General features: G+C 38.1%; 1 protein-coding gene across 4 annotated transcripts in view; it reads right to left on the bottom strand.

Annotated features, from left to right (window-relative positions):
- OTUD7A (OTU deubiquitinase 7A) overlaps positions 1-27,613 on the bottom strand; it is a 412,217-nt gene that overhangs the window by 186,416 nt on the left and 198,188 nt on the right. For all 4 annotated transcript variants that reach the window (XM_020968629.2, XM_020968633.2, XM_020968631.2 and 1 more), the window contains one exon: positions 18,418-18,557. The gene's annotated coding sequence lies outside the window, so the exon portion shown is untranslated. The remainder of the gene's footprint in view (positions 1-18,417; positions 18,558-27,613) is intronic.

The following is a 27,613-nucleotide window of genomic DNA, read 5'->3' on the forward strand; positions in this document are numbered from 1 at the left end:
CCTGAAGGAAAATTTTTCAGCAGTTTGAAACCATTGATAACAAGGTTATAATGATGAAAATCATTTTACTACTGGCCAAGACTGGACATTTTTTCCTGCACACAAGCAGAGAGGCCTCTGGGTTAAGGCAGGAATGAGCCATCTTTTAGTCCTCAATCTTGAAATTCAGCTAGAGAGATAACATGGTGGTAGTTATTTCTTAGCCCTGGTCACTGATCCACTTATTTTAAGCAGGATTCTATTTCCACATCTTTCACATTTGTATTCTCTCAACTCTTTCCTGAATTATTCTATTAGCCTATTACATGATGCTCCTACCTCAAATTTTATCTTTATCTAAGCTAGCCTACCAAAACAAAGTTTATATATAAGTTTGTATGTAAGTTTAACCATGACACTTTCCTACCCTTGCTGAAAAACCTTTATTGATTGCCTACTGCCTACACAAACACCTTAGATGGCACAATATTGCCCCAACTAGCCTTTCTGACCTTATTTTATCTATCTATCTATCTATCTATCTATCTATCTATCTATCTATCTATCTATCTATCTTTGACAGTAGTGTCTGTCACAATGATGTGGGAGACAGTGGTGAGAATAAGGGTGATGAGAATTTTCCCAATAGCACTTGTGCAATTGCTATTGTTGTTGTCTGGGTTGTGTTTGTGTTATAACTGTTCCCATTATATGGGAGGAAGAGAGGTCAACGGGGGAACATGGTAGTCAAAAAAGCTATTGTTATTCTAGATTTCATTAAATGAGACATGGTATTCAAATAACACAGATGAAAGCCCTGCTTACTTTTCAATTATTTTCCTTCTTAACTCCTCCCCTGGTGGGCAGAAAGAACACCCGGAAAAGAATCCTTTCCATACCGCTTGGCTGCTCACACAGATTGGATGAGATGGAAGTCACCCACTCTATTTCTTCTGAGATTGGATCTTACCATTTGCTCAACCTCTACATCCTGCAGGTCCCTAGTGCTATCATCTGACCTAATGATGTAATTGAAATACCTGATGGTATTGTCATTTGTATTCCTACAAAACCTTTTAGATTTCTTGGCCATCCCATCCACCCTACAGCTCAGCCTGCTGTAGGTAAGGAACTCTCTTTCCCTATTTGTAGCTCCAGATCATAGCACATTGTTCGGTTCGTAATAAGCATTTAAATGCTTTTCCATTCATTTATTTATTCTTCCAAATTTCTTTCTTTTTTTGTATCATTCTATTTGATAATTCTTCATACTGAGCATAGAAGTTCAGGAAGGAACCTTAGAAATTATATAGTCCAATCTCCTTTCTTTACAAACTAAAGTTGAGAAGGTTAAGTGACTCACCAAGATCACACAACTAATCAGTAGATGCTCTAGGACTAGAAACTAGGCAGTATCGAGCAGGGGGAAAACCATTTCTCTGTAGTCAGAGGACCAGGTTCAAGTGCCATATTTGCTACTTCCTGCATGACCTTGGGCAAATCGCTTAATCTCTTCAGGTTCTATTTCCTCTTCTGTAAGATAAAGAGGTTGGACTAGATAACCTTGACCTCTGAGATCCTTTCAAGTTCTAAGTCTATGATGCTGTGATTCTAAGTTCAGAGCACTTTCCATTAAACCACATTCATCTTTCTTCCTGAAATTTCCAATATAGGGGCACATGCTTTGAAAGAAAAAAATTTGAAATGAGAATCATGTTACTTAAAATTTCAAGACAAAACACTGTTTTTTCACTAGTTTTCATTAAGGCAATAAGCAGGCTATCAGAGAAGCAAGTAAGATAGCAAAATCTAACTAAGAAATTGTCATATGCATGGTGTAGTTGTGGAGGATACAAGGAAGAAAAAGACATGATTCCTGCCTTCCACTGAGATGAAAAATTAAAACAATAATACAGATAGTAGTATAAAACAATTTCAGAGGAGGGAGAAATTACTATGGCTTGAAAATCTGGTGAGTCTGGTCAGTAAATAGACGGGTTCAAATTTTGGCTCTGATACAGTATCTATGTGAGCTTCGACAAATAATGTTTCCTCTAAGTTTGCTCATCTGTAAAATGGAGAAGCTTTTCTGTAAGCCTGTAACTTCATTTGTAAAATAAAAGAAAAAAATCTTGGGTTTTAGTGAGCCACACCTACTGGGAAAAGAGTAGCCAAAAAAGCTAATATTATACTAGATTTCATTGAGAGGCATGGTGTCCAGAACAATGGGGGTGACAGTCTGGTGGTTCTCTGTCCTGGTCAGACCACATCTAGAATATTATATTCCATTCGGGATGTCACGTTTTAAGAAAAACACTGAGGAGAACAGAGAATGTGTTGTACAATCATATGAAAGCCCTCTATTGCTTAAAGGTTAAGAAATTAATATTTCTCCAGAGTAAAGTCTTTTCCAAACTTCCTTAATCATACTTCTAGGAAAAGAATGCTCTCTACTAAATGCACCCACCCTCTTTTTCCAGAGGTCTAATCACTTTCTGTCAAGGAACTGAAGATTAAAGAACTAATGATAAAAGCCTGTAAAAAATGAATTAAGTGTGGGAATCAGACTTAGAGATCAGACCTTAGTCTAGTTGAGGATATTGCCTAACTCACCCTTTGATTGGACTTACTGGTCAAGGAAATGGTCCTGTAGGATGTGCCATCATTTTAAGTGGCAACTGTTATGTCTGATTGATTTTTAACCTAAGCTCTGTAACTGTGTTTCCTCATTGTGAATTTTTCTTTGTTTGGGGATCCTATAAATTGTAACTCCAATGTGGCTTGTGTTTGACTTTCAAAGGCACTGGGAAGCTCTGCTGCTTTGGATGTTTCCCCCTCTAAGCAGAAAGACCGAGACAAAATTAGTTAAATTTATGAATTGTTTCTGACAGGCTTATGTCTCAACTGAGGCAAAGTATAGTATCTTTTTTTTTTCTTTCACAAGAACATAGAAGGATCAACTGAAGGAAGCAGGAATGCTTAGCCGAGAGAAAAGATGGGGATGGGTTGGGTGGGGGAGAAGATTTTGAAGGGCTATCATGTGGAAGAAGGATTATACTTGCACTCATTTCCAGAGGGCAGAACTAGCAACAATCAGTAGAAGTTCAGGGAGATGAGATTTTAACTCAAAGGAAAAGCGTCCAAATGAAATGAAATTTGATAGAGATAAATTTAAATTCTTACACTTAGGAACACGTGCGCGCGCACACACACACACACACACACACACACACACACACAAATTCAAGTTTACAAGTACAAAGAGGATAAGACGTGACTAGAAAGCAGTTCAGTTCATCTGAAATAGACTCGTGTTTTCAGTGGATTGCAGGTTTAATATGAGTCACTGGTATCCAGCAACCAAAAAAGTTATTGTAATCTTTGGCTGCATTCAAGAAGAGTAAAATTTTATTCCCATTGCCCCCACCTATCCTGATCAGATCACATCTGAAGCATCATGTTCATCTCTACAATCCACATTTCAAGAAAGGCATTGAGAAACTGGAGAGCAACCGAGATCATGAAGGGCCTTGCAATCATGCCGTGTGAGCATCTACTGAAGAAACTGGGGATGTTTAGCCTGGAGAAGAAATGACTTAGTTGGGGTATGATAGCTGAACACTTGAATATTTCAAAGACTCTCAAGTAAAGAGGTATTAGACATGTTTTCCTTGGCTTCAGAAAGCAGAAAGCAATGAGGAAAAGATTTTGGATTGACACAAGGAAAAACTTGTTAACAATTAATGCTGTCCAAAAGTCGAATAGAGCACTTTGGGAAGTAGGGGGTTTTCCCCTCCCTGTCACTGCAGGCTGGACAATGAACCACTTGTTGGCAATATTAGAGAAGGACCTTTCCTGTTCCAAAATTCTGTGGTTCTGAGTCATATTAAACTCTTTGAGGGTAGGGATTATTTTAAATTTTGTCTTTGTATCCCCAACATCTAATACAGAGCCTTACAAACAGTAAATGTTCAATAAATGTTTCAATTGAATTCTGACATCATAATAATTTTATTATCTACTTCATAAAACTATCTTAAGGAAAATATTTTTGCAGGCTGTAAAGAATCAAATGTTAGTAGTTATTGCTTTTATTATTGAGAAGTTGGACCTCAAACAGTACTTTAAAGGCAAGGTATGACTAGGATAGATGGAAAAGAGAGGTGAAGGGCACTTTGAGATTAATAAAAAAAAAAGGAGCAGAGATGAATGAAATATGGTTGGAAGAATAGATGGAGCAAAGCAGTGTGACTGGAGTAAAGAGTTCAAACTGGGAAGAGTAATGGGGGGGAAAGATCTGAAAGATAGGATGGGACTAGGGAGTAACTATCTTAATTATGAAAACATCAGAAAGATACCATCACTACCTGTTTTATGCACTGACAAGCACTAATAAAGAAGATGGTCAGCTCCACTAAAGTTGGAAATTAGAGTCTAATTCCTATGGAATGTATTGAGTAAGCACCCAATTATTTCATTTTTATCATTGTCACTATAGATGATGTGGAAATGTGCTAAATTCAAAATCAGTGACATGGTGATGTTTTACTCTGAACGAATAAAGTCCAGTCTGTAAAAGCTTGCCATATTTAGAGACAATTTCTGCCTGGAGCTCCCATACCACGTTGCCTGCTTCTACATCCCAGAGACACCTGAAACTCAACTGGTTTGAACCGAGCTCATTCCCTCCTAAATCTTCCCTTCTCTTCTAACTGCCCTAGTTTTGTTGAGGGGGTGACCATCCTCACCATCATCCAGGCTTGCAACTTTGAAGTCCCCTTTCACTCTTCCTACTTTCTCATTTCTCACGTGCAATTAGTCACCAAGTCATCTCATCCTACCTCTGCTGCATTTCTTAAATCCAGCCCCTCCTTTCCATTCCCACTATCACTAGCATACTTCAGGCTTTTGTTATTTGTTATTTCTCTTGTTATTTTTCCTCTAAACTGTTTTTAATTGCTTTCTAATTGTTCTTCCTACCTCTTCAATTCATACTATGCAGAGTTGCCAAAGAAATTTTCATATAGAGGTCTAAGCACTCCATTCCACTGTTCAAAAATCTTCCACCATTTCCCACCTGCCTACAAGATAAAATATGAACTCTTTATCTGGGCATTCAAGGATAATGATAATATCCAATATTTACTAGCATTTATATCTCTTATTATTCGTAGGCACTTTACAAATATTCTTATTTGATCTTTACAACAACCTTGGGAGGTAGGTGCTATAATCATACCCATTTTGCAAATGAGTAAACTGAGGCAAGCAGAGGTTAAGTGACTTGTCCAGGGTCACAAAGCTAGTTAGGGTCTCAGGCTGGATTTGAACTCAGTTCTTTCTGACTCCAGTTCCAGTGCTCTATTGACCGTACGTACCACTTGCCTTTTCAGCCTATCCATCAAACTGAACAACTGTGCTTCTGCAACTTAATCCTGCTCTCTTTCCTACCTCACCACACTTGCACAGACTTGGAAAGGAGTCCCTCAATATGATCATTTGTTGAAATCCTTTGATTCCTTCAGGCTAAGATCAAGAGTTACACCTCTTCCATGAAGCTTTTGATGATTTCCCTTTTTAAGTAAAAATGATTCTTCCCTCTATAATTACTTTCCTTCTCTTTTCTACATATTAACCACATTCTAACTAATTATTTGTTTACATGTGTTATCCTCCCTTGAGGGACAGCCTGGTATAGCAGATAGAAGGTTAGCCTCAGAGTCGGGAAAGCCTGGATTCAAGTCTTATCTCTGACATTTACCATTCAGACGTTTTTCAGTCATGTCTGACTCTTCATGATACCATTTAGGATTTTCTTGGCAAGGATACTGGAGTGGTTTGCCATTTCCTTCTCTAGCTCATTTGACACATGAGGAAACTGAGGCAAACAGGGTTAAGTGATTTGCTCAAAGTCACAGTAAGTGTCTGAGGCCAGATTTGAACTCAGGAAGATGAGTTTTCCTGACTCCAGATCCAGCATTCTATGCACTGCACCATCTACAATGACCAATTACTGCCTCTGGCAACTATCTAAAATAGGATTCTTAATCTAAGGTTTGTGAACTTATATATACATACATACATACACACATATCTGTATGCATGTATACATACATGTGTGTTTTAATAATTATATTTCAGTATAATTGATTTCCTTTGTAATTCTATGTATTTTATCTTATGCCTTTAAAAACATTGTTCTCAGAAAACATCCAGATCCTTCAACAGACTGCAAAGGGGTCCATTTGACAAAAAAAGCTAATAACCCCTTCTCTAAGACCAAGCTAGAGGTGAGGGGATTAACTGCATGTATGGGAGGAGTTTGCATGCACATGGGCAGTTTCTCATGCTGATGAAATCAAAACCTGGCTCTAATCCCTGGAAAAGACTGAGCTCTCAGGGGCAGTGATTGTGTTGTTTTCTATCTTTGAATTTGCCCAGTTTCTAGCATAGGGCTTAATAACTGTTTGTCTAACTGAACTGGACCTGTTTCTATTCCTAGTGGTAAGCCCTTCAGTTATAATTAAGATCCACTTCAACAGTTTCAGAATATAGCTTTAAATCAGAGTGTCAAATGTCATGCAATATGAGCAACTAGATCTATTTTCTTTCCTTAGTTTTTAATGAGAGCTTGGTTATCTGGCCATAAATTAAAGTATGGGGTGGGGGGGAAGTGTATCTGATAACATCACACTAATCTAGCTGTTATTTATCTGGCCATCTTGTCTATACATAATTGCTAAGAACCAGGAAGAAGGGGAAAAAATCTTTAATGGACTCAAATAGATCAAACAAACCCATTCACTAAAGCTTATGCACTTTGATGGTAGCAGAAGTCCTCAGGTCTTCAATTGGAGCCTACTTCCTCTTACTTTATGTATGATTTTAAGGAAGTTGGCTATTTGCCCTCTCAGACTATAAGAGGTTTGGGCAGCTAGGTGGTGCAGTGGATAGCATGCTGGCCCTGGAGTCAGGAAGACTCATCTTCCTGCGTTCAAATCTGACCTCAGACATTTCCTAGCTCTGTGACCCTGGGCAAGTCACTTAACCTTGTTTGCCTCAGTTTTCTCATCTACAAAATGAGCTAGGGAGGGGAATGGCAAACCACTCCGGTATCTTTCTCAAGAAAAACCCCAAATGGGGTCATGAATGGTCAGACACAACTGAAATGACTGAATAATAACAACAAGAAGCTATAGTAGGTTAGAAACATCAAATTTTTGAGTGGAAGGAGATTGTTCATAACTACGAATAGAGATTGGTGCCCTGACAACAGCTTGCAACCTGACATTTAAGGAGATAAGGGAAGTATAAACAGCAGTCAATGAGAATTTTTTAAGCATTTACCATGTGCCAGGCACTGTGTTAACATTTGAGGGTACAAAGAAAGACAAAAACAAGGTCTCTGCTCTCAAGGAGCTCCAGTCAAATGGAAGAGACAACATGTAAACAACTATGTGTAAACATGAGATAGGATAAACTGGAGATAAACACAGAAGGAAGACATTCAGAAGAACTGGGAATACTGGGCTTCTTGCAGAAGCTAGTATTCGAGCTGAGAATTGAAAAAAGTCAAGAAGACAGGAGGCAGAGACAAGGAAGAGTATAGTAACCACAGGGGATAGCCACTAAAAGCATGCAGAGTAGGGAGATGGGATGTCTTGTGCAAGAAACAGCAAGGAAGACAGTATCACTGGATGTTAGTGGAGGACATGGAACAGTGTAAAGCTAAACGTAAACTATGAGAGGACTGAAAAGCTAGGAAGGGGTTAGATTGTGAAAAGTTCTGAACACCAAACAGGTTTTGGTATTTGATACTAGAGGTAACAGGGAGCCATTGGAGATGGATGAGGAGGGGAGTGACGTGGTCACTTTGGGGAAGATCACCTTTATAGTTAAAGAAACTGAAGCCCATTTCAAATGACTTGTCCAAGTTCATACATAGGAAAAGGAGATTTCTCTTTTCCATCTTCAAATCTGGGGCTCCTTCTGCTTCCTTTCACTGCTATGGTCTTCACAGTTCTAATTTTCCTCAGGCTCTGCCTTTTCCTCTCCCTAGACTCACCTGCCCTCAGGGTGCCCTTCAAGGCCACAGGTCTTCTGTACAGTCTGCCTTTTGAATCTCCCATAAGACCCCAAATCAACTCCCATGATTATGCGCTCATGATCATGAATGCTGCAGTTAATTGGGCTGAGTATTTGACATGTGGCAGTTTATTCTGCTATAATGTTCCCACAGATATGGTGGACTTCTCATACAAGATGGATCACTTATAAAATGACAATGTGAGACACGACTGCTGTCTCTTAAGAGGCTGGCTGCTGTCCTTGGAACTGTTACACTATGGAAAGGCCCAGCCATGCTACTCACATGCTACTCTACCTCTTGCATCACCAATGCACTAGCTCCCTGACCCTCAAATGGATAATTTCCTTCCTTCCCCCTATGCTTCATAGCTCCACTTTACATTTTGTTTTCTCTTATTAAAATGTAAGTTCCTGGAAAATAGAGATGGTCTTGTTCTCTTGTTTTTTTTTTTTTTATCCACGGTGCTTATCACAATGCCTAGCACACAATAAATACTTCATAAATGCTTGCTCTATCTGTCTATCTATCTATCTATCTACCTATCAACATATCTATGATTTATGTATCTATCTCTGGGCTATGATAAATATCACAATCAGTAGAAGAAAGGAAGATGAGAGTAATGAGAAGGAAAAGAGATGAGGAAAATACACATTCAAATATTTGCTGCCAAGTGGAGGTAGTTGCCAGCAGTGGTTCAATACCAGTGACTGTGCATACTTACTCGTTTCCCACACTACTATGCATTTCTGATCTTCAGGAGCTCCCGGGGGCCTCTTTGTTGGAATGCTTTTAACCTGTCTTCAAGCTGCTTGGTGACTGCCTCAATTCCATTACATAGAAGCAGGTTGAGAGAACAATAATGCTCATTCAGAGCAAAGCTCTCCATCCTTTGCTTTTCAAATGGACACTCTGGCCCCATACTTTGAGGGGGAGGGGAATTGGGGAAATGTTGCCTTAGTTTCCCCATCCGAGCAGCCAGCTGTAAGAAAACTTGTTGATCTGTTTAGATTGCTTTACTCAATTTCTCTGAAAAGTGGTTGCCTTTGAGCTCCCAGAGAGATTAGCCAAGAGATAGCTCTGGAACTTTGACCTCCTCTCTTGGGTTCAGTCAAGTGGTCATTCCTCTCTGCCTCTTTGTCTTTGTGTGATTTGTTATGCCCCAGGAAAAAAAAAACAGAAAAAGAGGGGAAAGAAAGGAAAGGTGCTCCTTTAGATCAATTTAAGTATATCCACCATGTTTTTGCCTTTATTTGTATCCCCAGAAGTTAGCAGAGTGCCTGGGACCTAGAATTCCCTCATAAATGTTTATTGACTTACTTCTTTGCTATCGACATATGGATAATGGTTATTCTCCCAGGAGGACTCAGAAAACATCTTTGTAAAATGATTATTGATAAATAGGCCCTTCTTCTTCAAGGAAGCCGTGGAGTTAAATTTCCCATATGGGAGTGTCTGTGTAAAGGAGAGGGTGACTATTTCAAGGGTGTGCTGGAGCTGGCTTGAGGACTAATTGTTAAATGTTCAGTGTCAGGATTTACACCTTAGAAACTGGCAAATGCTGAAAAACAGGGCTTTGTTTATTGTTCTGTTGATTGTCTCTAGACTTAAGAAAGTAATGTAGAAAATGTTAATAATACAATTTAAACTTAAAATTGGCTTGTGTGTGCATTTTTCCTTCCTCTGCTTGTTAAGCATTTGTCTTTACACCTTTGTCTAGATGGCATCAAAAAGTCTCTCTACTGGTTATTTCAACAAAATCAATAAATATCATATTGAGGACCAACAGGTCCAGAAAAAATCAGCTAAATAGGTCAAGGGATAGAAAAAAATAGGCAATTTCTGCAATGAACATTACACCATATATGACAAATAAATATTAAGGTACAGAGTTTATTCTGACCTCCCAAGCCAGTCACAGTCTGGTTCTACTCTAACCTTTTCACCTTCATCTCACACCACATTCCTTTAGGACCCATCTGACCCTTTTACCACATACAGGCAGTGCCTTGACTTATGTTTTTGACTTCTCCTTTCCCTCATCTCTGCCTATTGAAATATCACTCATTCTTCAAGGTTGAGCTCAGATGACACTTTTCCATGAAACTTTGCTTAATATTCTTGCTATATGCAATATCTCCTATCTCACCCTCTTATTACAGAGAGAGGCTGTGACTTGCCCAAGATCACACAGATCAATCAACAAGTGTTTATTAAGCAACCACTATTTGCCATTCTCTGTGCTAGGTACTGGACACACAAAGAGAAAATCAAAACATTCCCTACTCTCAAGGAACTTATCTCCCAGTAAGGAGAGGAGTAATGGGTCAGTAGAATCAAGAGTCAATTCCAGGTCACCCAACAATCCAATCCAGCATTCTTTTCACTGAGTCTACATAGTCTCTTTTTCAACCAGTTATTTGTGGACCCATTTTATCCCTTCAACTAAAGTATAAACTCCTTGAGGGCAGGATTATATGTACTATTGACTTATGTAGCTAACAGTCCCTTGAATGTAGAAAGTGCTTAGTAAATAAATGTTCAATGTAAGAAAACTGGATGGAATGTAGGCTACCATTCATTCAGGAGAAGAGGGGTCCCAGAAGCTACTAAACAACTTCAGAGGATATTGGAAAATCCAAAGGTCACATTGCCAAGAAACATTTTGCCTCTGCTCTCTTAAAATACTGGATCCATACATCAGGAGAAATGTACTCCATATGTTTCTGTTCTTTCAAGTTTAGCTTATTAGATTGTTCTTCTCCTGCTCTCTTTATTTTTTTTAAAAGAATCTATTCACAAGTTCTTTCCAGTCATCTATTAGATTTCATTAGCTTCAGCTATTGCAAATACCAGAAAGCTTCAGCTGCTCCATGCATGAATCCATACAATAAGCATAAACCTCAGCTCACATTGTTGAAATAACCTGAATATACTATTAGGGACTTTTTAAGGGGGGAGGGGAGAATTTAGGGAAATCCTGGTGAGAATTTCCTCCATGAAGCTTGGCACTTTCCCCATACCTTCTAGTTTTATCGAGTTGCTTGGAGGCATAGAGAGCTTAAGTCTTTTGACAGGCGTGGTAAGTTTGAACGAGTTAGTCAACAGTGTTCATTAAGAATTTTGTATGTGCCAGGTGATGGGATTTCAAAGAAAGGCAAAATTAGGTCCCTGTCTAAAAGGAGTTCACATTCTAATGGTGGAGAAAGCACACAAAACAAATATGCATATACAAGTACATACAGAGATGGGATGTAAGCTCAGGGAGCAGGTAATTAGCAGTGGTGTAGGGGTAATCAATGGGATCAAGACAGGCCTCCTACAGAATATCTAAGGGGGTGGGCATTGGGGGGGTACTTGAGCCCTAGTCTTCCTGACTCTGCAGCCAGTTCTCTGTTTTATCATGCTACCTTGCTTCTAAGGAATCAGATCATGAAAACACAGAATTTTAGAACTTGAAAGGATTTTAGACATCATCTAGTCCAACTCCCTGAATTTGCATATTTAGCAAACTGAGACTCAAGAGAAGTAAAGGGACTTTCCAGAAGTCACATAGGTATATATAGTTAGTGGAAGAGTCAGGTTTAATATTTTACTCTTCTGAGCTATAGTTCAAGGCTCTAACCCACATGAGAATAAACCAAAGCTCACTCTTTCCTTCCTTCCTTCCTTCCTTCCTTCCTTCCTTCCTTCCTTCCTTCCCTTCTTTCCTTCCCTTCCTTCCTCCTTCCTTCCTTCCTTCCCTTCCCTTTCCTTCCTCCTCCTTCTTTCCCTTCCTCCCTCCTTCCCTCCTTCCTTCCTTCCCTCCTTTCCTCCCTCCTTCTTCCCTCCATCCTTCCTTCCTTCCTTCCTTCCTTCCTTCCTTCCTTCCTTCCTTCCTTCCTTCCTTCCTTCCTTTCTTCTTTTCTTCCTTTCTTTCTTTCTCACAATGTTCTAACATAGGAAAGTTTCCTAGCCTGCTTTTTCTCTTTTTCTCTTACTTCATTTCCAGGATAAGTGTCAAAGCATTCAGATCTGATCAATTAAAGGGAATTTTCTAGCTAATGCTTACTATTGGTTAGCTGATTATTCCTAACAGATCTGAAGATGAAGTCCTTCTAATTGGCTGTCAGTCGGCCAGGTTCCTATCTTGTATTATTTTTAGTCTACTCCTTCGGTCCCTGTGGGTAATCAAAGAAAGGCATTTTGATTTTGAGCCACACTGGGGGTTAAAATGGGGTGAAATGCCATCCATCTTCTTTCCAGGAAGATCTGAAATTGAGCCACTAACTTCCAATAGACATAAAGCCTTCCCATAAATGACATACTAAAAATAAACACCAGAGTAACAGGTGGATTTGTAGAGATGGAACCTCAGACCTAGCCTCCCTAAATAACTATACAACTTTAAAAAAACAAACAGCAAAGCATAGTAGTCTTTATGTAAACTCCCAATTACTTATTTTTTTTCTATCTGAAATGACATTCAATTCAAATATTTTACATCCCCTAATCTAGCCTGCCATGACCACTGTAGGCCCAAGGGACTTCTCTCTACTCAGGACTCCTTCATTGACTATAATAGCAGTGTCAAACTTAAAAAGAAATGGATCCCTATTAGCACACATTGACTTAGAAAACAACAAATCAATATTACCTATGTTGTATTGTGGTTTTCATTATTAAATTTTATTTTTAATTCATGAAATAAACAAGTATTTCTATAATATAGTATAATAAAAAAGATGATTGCACATGAAACTACAAATCTACTATGTACAACTTACTATTCCTTTCAAATACACAACAAAATTATCATGTAAATTTCTTTTTTTCTTCTGTCTCCCCCCACCCCACCCCAACCTAAAGATGGCTTTATTAGAAATAAATAGGCATATATATGTAAAATTATTCTATACATCTATTTATTGGTTCTTTCTCTGGATGCAGACAATGTCTTTCTTCATATGTCCTTGTTGTATTGTGTTTTTATTTATTTTGTTAAACATTTCTTATCTACATTTTAGTCTGGTTTGGGTCTCTTTTGGTTGGTCTACACCATTTAATCCATCAATTCACATTTATTTAGTGCCTGTAATGGGCTAAGGGCTGAGGATATAAAGATAAAAATGAAATACCTCTGCCTTTGAGGAGCTTACATTCTATGAAAGGAGATCAATAGAGATATATGCAATTATATAAAATATATAGACCAAATATATAAAATAAATAGATGGCAAATAAGGCAGGTACTAGCAGGTGGGAGATTGGTACTTATCACATACGGCCACATATTTTTCATATATATAAATTTATATATACACATAATGTATAACAGGACTGTAGTTACCTCTTGGATAGACACTGGGTTTGAATTCTTAATCTTTGAACATAAGAAGGGTTCAAGAAATATCTGTTACTTTATTGTTCCCCTTCTTACTTTGAGCCCCAAGTCAAATGAATACAATCCAATTTGGAAATGCTAAGTTCGGTCAGACCTGGTTTTACTTAAGATATTAGTAGTAGTGAAACCTTCAGTTATGTATTATGTCCTATTTATAGTAAGTTTTGTATTTTGATCAGATAGTGAATTTATTTTCAAGAAAATCTCAGAAAGAAAAACTTTAAATTGGCAGAGACAATAAAGATTAACCTTATATAGTCATTTAATGATTTTTTTTAAAAAGATGCCATTTTTCTTTTTGCCAAACTGGATAGATCAAAAGGGTTAGTACTTTCTCCAAAGAGTCAAAGTCTTCCTCAAGGAGGAATTAGAATACTTTTGGTTTCAAAAATAATTTCAAAGAAAACTGGAAAGGAAATAACAGACTGATCTACTTCCATGTGTTTTTTTTTTAATCTTTCCTTGGCCTGACATTAAAACTTGTCATATTGTTTTTCCATTTCCATATTTTATATAAAGAACAATATGCCTAAATAGTTTAGCTTTAGGTGATTTACTAAAGATCCCCATCCTCATCATAGGGTCTCTGAGATAGAGTAACTATAATGCAGGAAGATGTAATAAGATAGCAAACGTATCTAGGAGGACAGCTTGTACATACTTATCTTTGCCAAATAGCATATTCTTTCATTTCCAAATTACATTAGTTTCCATTTATCACCTCCAATTGACTTTAGTAAAGTAAGGAAACATACTATGCCTGAGTATGAGTGTCCCATAATTCCCCAAGAAAGGAATAGAATAAATTTCATCCATCATGACATTTCACAAAGTTTGACATAGGAAGTATACAGCTCCCCCAAGTATTGTAGTACCAAATATTTATTCCATGAACATTAGAGGGAAACATACTGCTTTTATATACAAAAAACTACATATAACATCTGTGATATAAAATCATTCTTTTTATATACTGCCTTTGAGAGTTGTAATAAAGCTAGGTTTTAAGAAAAAATACTCCTAAGCTATTTTTGTTAAAAAAAAAAATCTGTCCTCTAAGCCATTTTTTTGAAGACCCAATCTCCTGCAACACAAGTAATGTTTACAACTTAAAACATGCATCAACTTGACCTATTCTCTCACTTAATTATCATTCAAAATTTACTCAAGAAGGAATTCACTGCAATGGCAATATTGACCAAAGAAAATGACAGGAAATAGGATTTAATAGAGAAGAATCCAAAGATCATCAATCAAAAGACCTGGATTACTATTATAAATAAGGTGAATGTAGACAAGAAGACATGCCACTGAATTAAGGAAATTTAGCCTAATCCTATCCTATTCAAACAATCAGACCAAAGGATATTCAATTCAGTTATTTTACTTATCTAAACAACTGAAGCAAAAGTTAGTCAGTTCTGCTTTGGCCTTCAACATCCATCTAGATAAAGGAAATGAACTGATACTCAACAAATACCAATTGAGCATCCACTGTGGTAGGCACTGGGGATACAGGCCCAATTCAATAGGCATTATGAAGTTATACCTAGCATAAGCAAGGCATTAGAAAGAGTTTAGTTTAGTAGTTGCCATCATTTTTAGTTCTCACTCTTTCTGACCCTATTTGAGGTTTTCTTGGCAAAGATACTGGAGTAGTACACCATTTTCCCCCTTTGCTCATTTTACAAATAAGGAAACTGAGGCAAACAAGGTTAAGTGACTTGTCCAGGGTCACACAGCTAATAAGTGTCTGAGGTCATATTTGAACTCAGTAATATGATCCTTCCTAATTCCAGGCAGAGCACTCTATCCAAGAGTAGAGTTCAAGTTCTTCCTTTGATAGATACTAGCCTTCTCACCCTGGGGAAGGCACTTAATCTCTCAGTTGCCCCAGGCATTCACTAATACGGTAAATTGAGGAATAACAGCTGATCTGCATTCATACGGGAGCTTTCTACACTGGGGAAATCATAGGTCTGGACCAAATATGCAAGTTACTGTGTTAGGCATTAACTCCAAAGAGAAGAGGACATATAGTCCTGTTCCTTTCTTGTCATTAACTCATTCAGTCATAGTCAGAGTCATAGCCACAGATTTAGAGTTGGACTGGACCTTAAAGATCATCCGGTCTGACTTCCATTTATTTTTAAAAAATGAAGAAACTGAGGCCCAGAGAGCTTACATGACCAGCCCAAAGTTATACAGACTAAAATGTGACAAATTTGGTAGGTTAATCCTGGTCCTGATTCCAGTACTCTTTTCATTGTACCTAGAGCAATCCCTTCACTGAAGACCAAACAGAATTCTTCAAATTAAAAGTCAGAAAATGAACACTTCAAAAACTAAGCTGCCACAATGACAAACACATCTGAATCCTTCCTATATGTCATGTTAGGATTCATCTTCTCAATATGTAGCTGTGATCGAGTCACTTTCCAGGTCAAAAACTTCTCCTAAGTCCTTGACTTGGTATTTAAGGCATTCTCACATTCCAGCCCCAGCTTACTTGGCCAGACCTATTTAATGCAACTGTCTCCATGCTTCAGTACATTCTCTCACTGAACATATTTGAATTTTTTGGCCTCCATACCCATGTTCATGGCATTCTCTGTCCCCAAAGTTGCCTTCATCCAACATTCTAACTAGTTGAAATTCAACTTACCCTTCAAGGTCCTGCTTAAATGCCATTACTTTATGGTAACTGATCCCTCCAAACCAGATATCATGCCTTTGACCTCAAAATTCTCCTAGTACCTTGTACCTCTCTAATTCACATCCATACTCTACTTCAAGAGTATAGATAACAGATCTATATTTATGTAGCACTTTCAACCATGTGTCTATCCCACAGTCTACCTTGTGGTACAAATATTACCATCCCCATTTTATGGATGAGGAAACTGAGGCTCACGCAAGGTAAAAACAACTTGCTCATGGTCACAAGCCATTAAATGCTCAAGACAAGACTTGATTCCATGTTTTCTGACTCCAAATCCAGTGTTCAATGCACTGACTGAACTGTTCTGGCTCTTTTTGTACTGCATTTGATTGTAGACAAGCCTCAACTATTACCCTATTACAGGCTCCTTTACGACAAAGATTGAGGTGTACAGTGCCTAGCACATGACATCACTCAATAAATGTCCCTTGAAGTAACTGCAAATTTAAAATTCTCTTTTTTAAGCTACATCCACAAAATGCAAAGGCAACTGAAATGTGACCAAAAACAGTTACTTAACACTTGAGAGAATGAATAAATAATAGGTTCACCACAAATGGGAACCAAAGTCTTACCCCTGCCTGTATTGAACATTTAGTTTTTGAAACTCAGATTTGCTGATCTTATTAAGCCTAAATTGTTTACACAGAATTCAAAGAATTATAGGAATCAAAGAACCTCAAGAGGTCATTTCATTCACCCTCTTTCTCCCAGCTCTAAGTTATATAGTACAGATGATCATCTATTTTATTCTTGAGATCTCTAGGGAAGAAGAAGAAGCCAGACCTCCCTCAATAATGTATCTCAAAGTTTCAGAGACCTTCAGTCATGACATTCTTCTTCATTTTTTGACATTCATCTTTCTGCCTTCATTTCAAGCCCCTGTGTCTTGTTCTGTCCTCAGCAGAGATGGGGAACATCTGGTTACCATCACTCCGATAATAACCCTCATCCCACTCATGCTACTGCTTATTTGTTTCTAGGAATACAATCATACGCTTTTCAAACATTACATTTCAGAGTAATTTGTAAATATGTTATTAGTTTATAAATCTTTGTTATTCAAGTTATTTTGGAGTAACTTGAACATCTTTAGAGCAGTGAACCCAATTACACAGATTTGTATGCACCACAGGTTAAGACATGGTTCTTTACACACAGATAACATGCTGTAAAAGCTTGCTATAATATGCTGAGTTTCCACCTAATGTTAATTTGACCCTGTAGAATATCCATATTTATGTTTGGAATATTAATAAAGTTGCCCTATATTTGTGTTAGAGATCTTTCACTGTACATTTGTTTGTATTATTTGAGGAACAAATCACAAAATATTAAAAACAAAAACTTCGAGATAACTAGATTGAACACAAGGTATTTTGTGCCATGTTCTGGGTCTTGATCTTTGAGAATAGAGCATGGCCAATTCCCTTTCATGCAAGGATTCAGTTTTACATCTGCACTAAATAATGAAGTTTGAAGACAGTTTTTGAAGGGAAAAAGGATGGGACTTGTTTTGCCTGGCCCAACAGTGCAGAATGAGGTATAATAAGTAGAAGTTGCAGAAATGCAAAATTAGGCTCAACATAAAGGAAATTTCCTAATAATCCAAAGTAGAAAGGGCTAATTCGGGAAATGATTTGTTCTCTCTCACTGGAAGTCTTCAGTCAAAGTCTAGATGACTAATTGTTGGGTATAATGTATCCACTGAAGTCATTTAGCTATGAAATTAAGTTTGATTCTATAAACTCAATGGATTAAAGTAGATTTAAATCCAGAATATTAAGTTTAGAATTCTATCTAATTTTTTTTTCATCACTGGGCTAACTGATGAAGTTAACATTAAATTGAGATTAATGGGAAACTGGCCCAGAGGTAGAGAATGCACAACAAATTTTTAGGGTGCCAAGTCTCAATATTTATTTCAAAAATAAATTGTTATAACAACAGAAAAATCCACATCTCAGAAGATTCCTTAGTCAATTATGATCCAACAGAAAATAAATTGTATATTGACTGATTATGATAGTTTAATTCCAATACAATGGGAATGTTTCAAAAACATTCCCTATGTGTTTCAGTGTATAACATTTTATTATCTACTTTGGAATTGTTTTTCACGAGAATTTGGTCATAGCACCAATAATAGTTGTTGTTGTCTAATTACAGTTTCTAAGATGAGTTCCCCATAAAAAGGTGCTTACTTTACTCACAAATCATCTACAATTTATCCATTTGACTTACTTTTAACAGACTTCAACGTCTTCTGGAGGCATGTGGCAGTCAAGAATTATACTTTGTCAACATGGTACTTTCCACTGTTGAAAATAGTCCATTTTTGCCACAGTAAAATGTGTGGTGTGATATCACAACCCCTGAGAATTCTGAAAGGGGGAAAAAAGACAAGAGACAAAACTAAATTACATGAAATGCTACAATCAAGAATAATTCTGAAAATTAAAAATAGAATAAAAAATCTGTTGGCATTAAGATGAAGAATTTATCAACTCCCTTTCCCCCCAAAATAGAGTCCTTTTATTTTTAAATTGATCCAGATGTCAAAAGGTATCAGCTGTTTAAATGTTAAATGCCTCTTAAAATGTAGAAACTTATTCAAGTGATTCTATTGTTCAGAGTCAGACTCATTGAATCTTGTTGAAAGGGATTCAGGCCCCAAAAGAAATCAAATTCTTCTGTTACAATATTTTATAAAGCATATACAATACAAGGATTAAAAACATATTTCAGACTAAGTGAACACACATTCCATATTGAGAACTATTGAACACAATAACTCTTTTTTCTAGGACTAGTTCATATAACCATTATTTCTGAAGGCGAGTTTTAATATACCGGCTGTACCAGAAGTATTAAGGGGTAGTAGGCCACAATGGAAAGTAGTGTACTTGGAGCCTGCAGACCAGCCCCTCACATAGTGCCTGGCATACAGCAAATGCTTAATAAAGGCTTGCTGATTAACTGGTTGACTTCAAATCTTTGCTTTGTTACAGACAAGTAACATTGGGCAAATCATAATAATTTCCTGGGCCTAAATGTCCTCATCTGTAAAATGAGGGAATTATGCTAGATAATCTCTAAGGCCTATCTAGCTCTAAATTTATGTTCTTATTTATGTAAAAGAAAACGTTTCTTATACAGTGGGAATCCAACAGGGCAGGAAAGCAAGAGAGGGAAATGTAGCTTAGAAGGAATAATCACCCTAAAATAAATGGGGCTCTTTTTTGAGATTGGGGGAAGGGCATTGGAGAATAAACGAGGATCTACCTCAAAGGCTAATTGTCTGGATCTGTAGTGAACTCGGGTTCTCAGGAATTTATTCTATTTCTTCTATAATAAAATACATATACTTCTTTTTGGCATTTAAAGGTTTTGGCAATCTGGTCCCACATGTAGTAAGCATTACTCCCCATCTGGGCTACATGTTAGTACGTTTCTTATGTAAGACATCCCACCTCTGCTTCCATTCCTTTACATATATTATCTATCCCTTGAATTCACTTTCTTTTGAAATCCTTGCAATCCCTAGTTTCCTCCAAGGCTCCACCTAAACACTGTCTCCTAAATTAGTGTCCTCCTCCACTGAAATTACCTTGTATTTATTCTGTGTTTACTTATTACACATTGTTTTCCTCCAAAGGAATGTGAGATTTGAAGGTAAGACTTGTTTCACTTTTGTCTTTTGTATCTCCAGTTCTTGGCAATACTGGGAACTTGTTGAATGATAGAAAGAATGGATTTTTACCAACAGATTTCAGAGAACCTTTTGGCAGAGATGACCTAGGGATCAAGTACAATTGAGCAACTGGCCAACACTAGTTGAATGATTATTGTGGACAAGGCATTACAGGAGATACAAAGATGAATAAGGTCTAGTCTAGTCTCTACCTTAAAGGTGCTTTTTATCTAGGTAAGGAAATAAAACATATACATGAAAAGACTGACTGCTTTGCAATTAAGAGGTATTCAAAAAAGTTTTGATTCTGACAAGTCATAAGTGTGGTTAAGAATAAAGATGGGACATTGTGGATGGCGTACTTAAGTAAAGGTTCAAGGAGGAAGGAAAAGAAGATAAGGTTGGAAAGGAAAATTGGGATCAGATTGTGGAGGGCCTTCTGGAATCAGGTATAAACCAAGGTTTTCTCTTCTGGTGCCAGCAAGAATCATCCCAGGAACAATATACAGTAGTGCTTTTATTCTTTGTAAGTTTTGTTATTATGAATAAGTTAATAAAAACAGGACCGCCTTGAGATAGGTAAATATTCTCCCATTTGATGGGTTTGAGAGCTGAGAGGTGGAGAAGATCGGTGACATGCCCTGGCCACATCACAAACCATTTGGTAGGGAGAAATTACTGACCTAGCCTCTACAGATTATGTGACATCTTCCTGTGTCTCTAGCTCTTAATTACACAGAGCCTTGAATGGAATCTGTGGCAGAGCAATAAGTAGAAATACTTTCACCTGAGAAAAACAGTTGGAGGAGGATGACAGCATAGAAAATAATCCAATGTGAGGGGAAAGGGTGGCAACACAGAGGATGTGTACTTAAATCAGGAGAGGAAGTAACCCATCACCCATGGGGCCCAGCAAGGAAGAGGGGCTCTAGGAAAGGGGAACCATGATGACTGGACCCTAGTAGTAGCAGTCTGGGCTAGGACAAAGACCATAAGACAAACACCAAGAGAAGCTGTCTTCCTCATGTGTGTGTCCAAGGGCAGCCTCAGTCATTCTTCCCTAGTTTCAGTTCTAACCTGCTCCAAGTTGATAGTTAGATTCATTAACCTAGACAACTGAGTTCTTTCTTATTGGCTATAAGAGGGGACTGACAATAAATGTACATCAAAACAAAACTCAGGATAGCTCTTCTATCCTGTTTCCCAAGTTCCACTTTTAATGAAAGTGCACACAATTCAGTTCATGCCAAGCCTCTTAGGAGAGTGGTGAGATCCTGTCTTTTGTCATGAACTACCTAGAATCACACATCACTGATGTAGCATAGGTGATGTAATACAAATGTTATAATGATGCAGGAAGGAAAACAGGCAGGGAACTGCCAACAGAATGATTAATTCCAAGCACTGAGAAAGTATTGACTGAGATCATGGCAGCCTTTCCCCAAAGGTTGAGTCTATCACAGCTCGTATAAGTAGCTGGCAGAGATTAGGAGCATCTAAAACCACGTGTGAAGGACAGATGGAGTAAGACACAGTCTCTTAGTTAAGGACTGTGGAAAGAAACAGGCAGGTGTGGGAATATCACGGGTCACCATTATACAACTTGCTGGCCATTCTGGTGGTAACTGAGCAATGACACACTGGATGACCTGTCCATGTCCCTAACTATGCCCTAAATAATATTCACCTACCTCTGGTCTTGACCAGTTCCTAGCTAGTCTTTGCTCCACTGGGCTTGAAAATCAGTGGAAAGAGCACTTGATTTAGAGACTGAATATTAAAGGTTGGAATCTTGGCTCTGCCTCTAATGCCAGCTGTGTGATTTTGAGCCACAGTACTTAAGCCCTAAGCTTTGGTTTCCTTATCTACAATAACTCTACCATTTCTATTGAGCTTTAAGGTTTATAAAGTTCTTTCTTCAATAGAAACCCCCTTAGGTAGGCATTCTCCACACAGTCCATTTGCCCGTGGTCACATACAAAAACTCAGTTTTGGAACCAGGATTTGAGCTCCAATCTGCTGCCAATTCCAGCCCTCTTTCCATTACCCCACTTTGTACCTGTCGTGCCTAGCCAATCAATAGCATTATGGTTAGGCTGAAAAGAAATATATAAAATATAAGTGGAAAACATATGAAAGGGCTTTGAGAACCATAAAGTACTTAAACACATGGCACAATCATTTTTTGTTAGTACCGAGAGAGAGAGAGAGGAAAGAGGGAGAAAGAGAGAGACAGAGACAGAGAGACAGAGAAAAGAGAAAGAAAGAAACAGAGAAAGGGGGGAGAAAGAGAGAGAGAGAGAGAGAGAGAGAGAGAGAGAGAGAGAGAGAGAGAGAGAGAGAGAGAGAGAGAGAGGAGAAAAAGCAGACATTTGTCCAAGAAGCTGCATTCTTTATGGGGGCCTCATCAACCTTATGTTTAGTGGTTGAGGATTCTAGTTAGATTCTTGGGATGTCTTATGGAGAATCTATCTGTGCCCCAGGACACAAAGGTCATTGGCAATCATTCACACTTGTCTTCCCTGCTTTTCTAGTTAGTAAAGCACATGACTACAACTTTCCTTTTTTTTGTGCTGAGCCCCTGAAAAATAGGCAAAGGACTGGCTTTCAGCTCCAAGAAAGCTAGCTATAGCCAGTCCTAACACAGATAGTGTTATTTAAGGGCCAAAGCACATGGCCTAGGAATGAGGAGACCTGGGTTCTTGACTTGGCTCAGCCATTGGGCAATTGTGAGAATTGGGCAAGTCATTTCAGACTTCTGGGACTCAGTTTTCTCATCAGTCAAATGCTAGGGTGGGATGAGGTCTTGGATGCATTCACTAGTTCCATAGGATTCTAGGACTCTTGGATGAGGCAATACAGTCTAGCATTATGGAGGCACAGTGGAAAGACCACTGATTCTGGAGTCAGAGGGTTAAACAAGGGTTAAAATTAAGACTCTGATACTTATTGTCCATAAAACTGTATACAATTCACCTAACCTCTCTAGAGTCTCAGTTTCTTCATGATAACAGCCAAAATTCACGTAGCACTTAAAGGTTTGTTAAGTACTTTAGATATAGTATTTCCCTTGATGCTCATAGCAATCGCATGAGAGATGTACTATTATTATACTCATCTTACAGATGAGGAAATTGAGATCCAAATAATTAATGTAAGATACTCAGGACCACATGCCTAGCAAGTGTATGAGGCAGATTTTTAATTCAGGTCTTCCTGAGTCCAAGTCTAGCACTTTATCTACTATCATCAGTAAAATGAGGGGCATGGGTGAGTTGGCTTCTGAGGCTCCTTCCAGCTCTAGAGATATAATCATATGCTACAAATGGGATGTCAAACTACAGCCCAAAAGGGGGGCTGGGGAAGTACCACCATCAACCAGGCTAACTCAGTACCCCCACGAATATTGTGGTTAACTTTTAATCACAAAGACCCAAACAGAATAGTCTGGTATCATCAATGCCAATCAGCTCCCTGAAGAACCTCACTTTGTAAAATAATAACACTTCCTTCATGAAAACCATGATTTTAATGGTGTGAGTACTTTGCTCCATGAAAGAAGAAGGTTTCATGAATTTCTATGGCCAAAGCTATTCATTGCTGGTGGCCAGTCTGGTGAACACCTCTGCACTTAATAGGCTCAGTGTGGACAATGGATAACTAATTCGCTTGTTACAACTGTAACGATCACTTCCACTATATAATAAATAGGCTATGGTGGAGAGGAGAATGCAAAGATTTTCTAAAGGCTCTTTCATGGTGCTGCTGGGCTGATTTACTTTAAACTTTCCAATCCTGCCTGGGACACTTACAAATCATATGATCCTGGGCAAGTCACTTAATCTCTGTGTGCCTCAATTCCCTCATCTGTAAAATGGGGATAATAATATCACCTACCTTAGAGGGTGGGTGTGAAGATCAAATTGGAAAATATATGCAAAGTCCTTGGCAGATATTAAATTGTTTTTATAAATGTTTGCTATGATTACTATTTATTTAAAAAGAAAGAAAGTAGGTCCTAAAGAACGGATGATAATGCCATCTGAAAATTATAAGACAGTAGGAAATATTACAATAAAAAGGCCTTTGATTTGCACAATGATTGTCTAGAGCTGGGTAACTTAATCCTTTTATGCCATAGATATATGCCTGGAATCTTAAAGCCCAAGCTTTGGTTCAGCTGACCGTAAGCTCTGGATGACAATACCAAGTTAGAAAAGCTGCCAGGATGGGCCTGGTGTGTGCCTCTTACCTGAGAAGCAAGCCTCAAGGAAAGAAAAGGTGTGTTACCAGGTTGTCCAAAGGGGAATGAATCTATAGCCTCCTAAACCCTCAATGAATGTCTACCAATTCATAGAGAGTTTCTGATCTGGGCTAGTGGAGAGAGTATGGGATAATGGAAAGAATAGTTGTTTTGCAGTCAGGATACCCAGGTTAAGATCTTCCTTCTGCTACTTGCAACCTACGTGACACTGAGCAAAGGTTAAGTCATTTAACCTCTCTTTACCTCAGTTTCAGTTAAATAAGGAGGTTGGACCAGATAAAGTATAATGTCCCTTTTGCTCTAAGTCTGATTCTATAAAGTATACCCACACTGATGAAATAATGGTTTCTTGAAGAAGTGAAATATAAGATGCCATTTTGGGAAGCACAGAAACCACAGGACCTTAGGGAAAGTCTGCTTTTTTGCTTAGATTCTCATCTTACAATGTCAGGACAGTTGCTGCTGCTATTTTCTTTCTGCTTTCTACAAAGCAGCCTCGGCCGCACTAGAGAAATAAACTTCCAGGGGATCCTAACTCAATTCTGAGAAACGACTACAATTTATTTTTTAACAAGGGAAGGCATCCTATAAGGACCATGCGCTACAGTATGGGATCTCTCAATGCTATCAGTTACAGGATTTAATGTCCATCATTCATTTAAACAACAACAACGACGACAACGACGACATGCTATGTAAAGGTCAGTGAGGATGGAGTCAAATAATGTCCTTCAAATCAGAACTTTTCCTAGGCAGAAATGCTAGAAAATTGCTATTGATTGAAAAACAATTTCAGGAACATGAAGCACGGACAAAGTCCTTCACCTAAAGCTAAAGAAAAGGCTAATGGTTCATATTTGCTCCAATCAAGGGAGGAACAGTGGATTCTAAAATACAAATGGCCCATATTAGGCTGTTACAGTTTTCAAAAGGAAAGAACATAGCTGGATAATATTCAATAATGGTGGTGGCAACTTAGTCCAAAAGGATGAAAAGAACATTTTATTATACTTCATCTGAGCTGCTGAACACAACGCTTCTTGAACTTAGTTTCCTTTGACTTTGTAAAAGGGACTAGAAAGAAGGGTCTAGAACAATTATAAGCTATTCATTCAGGAAGTTTCTGGGTATGAGTTATATTAAAGTAAAGGGAAACTATTCAGAGGCTACTCCCTACTGAAATGGAGCAATAAAGCTCTTTGGAAAAACATGTAAGCCAATAGTTAAGATAGAGATGAAATACGCATCTGGAGCATTCTCAGGATCTGACTGAATTGGGAGAGACTAAGGGTACGAAGTACTTAATCCTCTTTGCCTCAGTTTCCTCATCTGTAAAATGAGCTGCAGAAGGAAATGGTGAACCATTCCAGTTTCTCTGCCAAGAAAACCGCAAATGCGATCATGAAGAGTCAGACATGACTGAAATAACTGAACAACAAAAGAATGCAAAGTAAGATCAGTAAGATCACAAAGTCCAACAGCTGCAGAGAAGACAGGCCAGAAGTCCCTGCCTGGATGGAGTTCTTCATCATTACATGGAGCTTCTCCACAGCAGAAAGGGAAACAGGGTCTGGGACAATTCTTCCTGAGTTCAAAGCTGAGTCCAAGAAACTCAGAGCCCAAGTGCAAAACAATCTATTTATGCTACAGTATGATGGGAAAATGAAAGATAACAAAAGAAAAAAAAAGTATTGTCTGATGCCTAGAGGTCAAAAGGGTAAAATTCCCAATGAAGCCGACTACTGATTAACAAGGCTCCTCAGGAATCCAAATTCATTAGCCTTAATTTTTTCTCTGTAAACTTAGCCTGTCCAACCTGAACTCTCTCTTATAATCAAGCTGCTGCACTTGCCATGCACATTTCTGTCTCTTGTCCACACTAACAACTCTCTTGTGTGAACTCTTCCATAACTTATAATCTATGCCATAACTGTAGTCTTTTCCATAACTTATAGTCTATAACTTACAGTTTATCCAGAATTTAGCATATAACTTACAGGCTCTTCTATTGTTTTATGTGCATTAGCCTTCTTTTTCCAGCTAGAATGTAAGCTCTTTCAGGCCTGCGACCATCCCCTGTATCTCCTTCATAGTATCTGGGACCAAACTGGGCACATAGCAGTCTCATTGGATACTTGCTAACTCATTGATTCTTAGCTTATTTGTCTGGCTTTGAGGCCTCTTTTTTGTTTCTTTATTTTGTTCTTGTTAGTTCTCTGGAACCAAGTTCTTGACCTTTTTGTCCCATTCTGTTCATTAATCAAAGCATTCTGAATTCATTAAAGAGACTGGAGCTGCAAGCTGCTGTTCTTTCTTACGATGATGCCAATGGTACCTTGCAAATGGCAGATCCGAAAACAGGATATGGTCATAGTTGCTCAAGTTTATAATAAAGCAGGGGTCTGATTAAATAGGGCAGAGTACAAATGGCTATGAGTTTAGGGATGTCCCCTACTCCAGAATCTGCTACTGAAAGGAAAGGCTCTTCTCAGGAAGTATGTAGCTGATAAACATCATAGGCATCACAAGCACCATAAACAAAATGGATGAGGCCCCCCTCTGAAGGACAGCCCAGCTTCTTGGGTCAGTGTCATGTTCACCAATACTTTTTGTCTCCTCACTATTTCTTTTTTTTCCTGTTTCGTATTTTAAACTTTTATTATTTATTTTTTAACATTCTTTTTGAATTTTGAATTCTAAATTCTTTCCCTCCTTCCCACCCCCTCCCTCACCCACTGAGAAGGTAAACAATATATCAATTACACATGTGAAATCATGCAAAAGATAACTCTATATTAGAAATATTTCCAAAAAAGAGCAAGAAAAATAAAGAAAATGAGAAAATTATGCTTGAGTTTGCACCCAGACTGCACCAATTCTCCCTCTAGAGGTGGACAGCATTTTTTCATTTTGAGTCCTTTGGAATTGTCTTGGATCATCGTATTGAGCAGTGACTATGAGTTTCAAAGGGAGAAATGAACAAAAGGGGAAAGGAATGACAAATCTAGTCTTATACTTATTTGCAGTGTTTGAGGTTAGGAGAAGGAGAAATCAGACAAACATTCTTTCCCTTTTTTAAGGAACTTCAATTCTACTCCATCACTTTCAAGTGGGTTAAAACTATGCCCCAACAACTAAAGCATCTGCTTTCATAATTTTCTCCACTGCTGCCAGTTGGACTCTGTCCTGGAAGTGGTCAGTTGCAGGTAAACTTTTCTGATGGAGTTAGGAGAAGAGAAGCTTTGGGGGAAAAAACAAAATGAAGGCCTAGAAAGAAACGGGTCAATTAAATAGTAGGGAGCACAGAAGCCTAGGGCTGCACAGTGTTTTCATTAAGAGAAATATGAGAAGAACCAAGAGAATGCTATATACAATAACAGCAATATTGTTTTAAGAAAAACTTTGAGTGACTAATATATATTTTTTACTATTATAAATACCCAAATTAACTCAAAGGTGCTATGAAAGAAGATACTATCTGC

The sequence above is a fragment of the Phascolarctos cinereus genome, unplaced genomic scaffold (assembly GCF_003287225.1).
Source record: "Phascolarctos cinereus isolate Bilbo 61053 unplaced genomic scaffold, phaCin_HiC Scaffold_3;HRSCAF=262, whole genome shotgun sequence".
NCBI classification, from domain to species: domain Eukaryota; kingdom Metazoa; phylum Chordata; class Mammalia; order Diprotodontia; family Phascolarctidae; genus Phascolarctos; species Phascolarctos cinereus.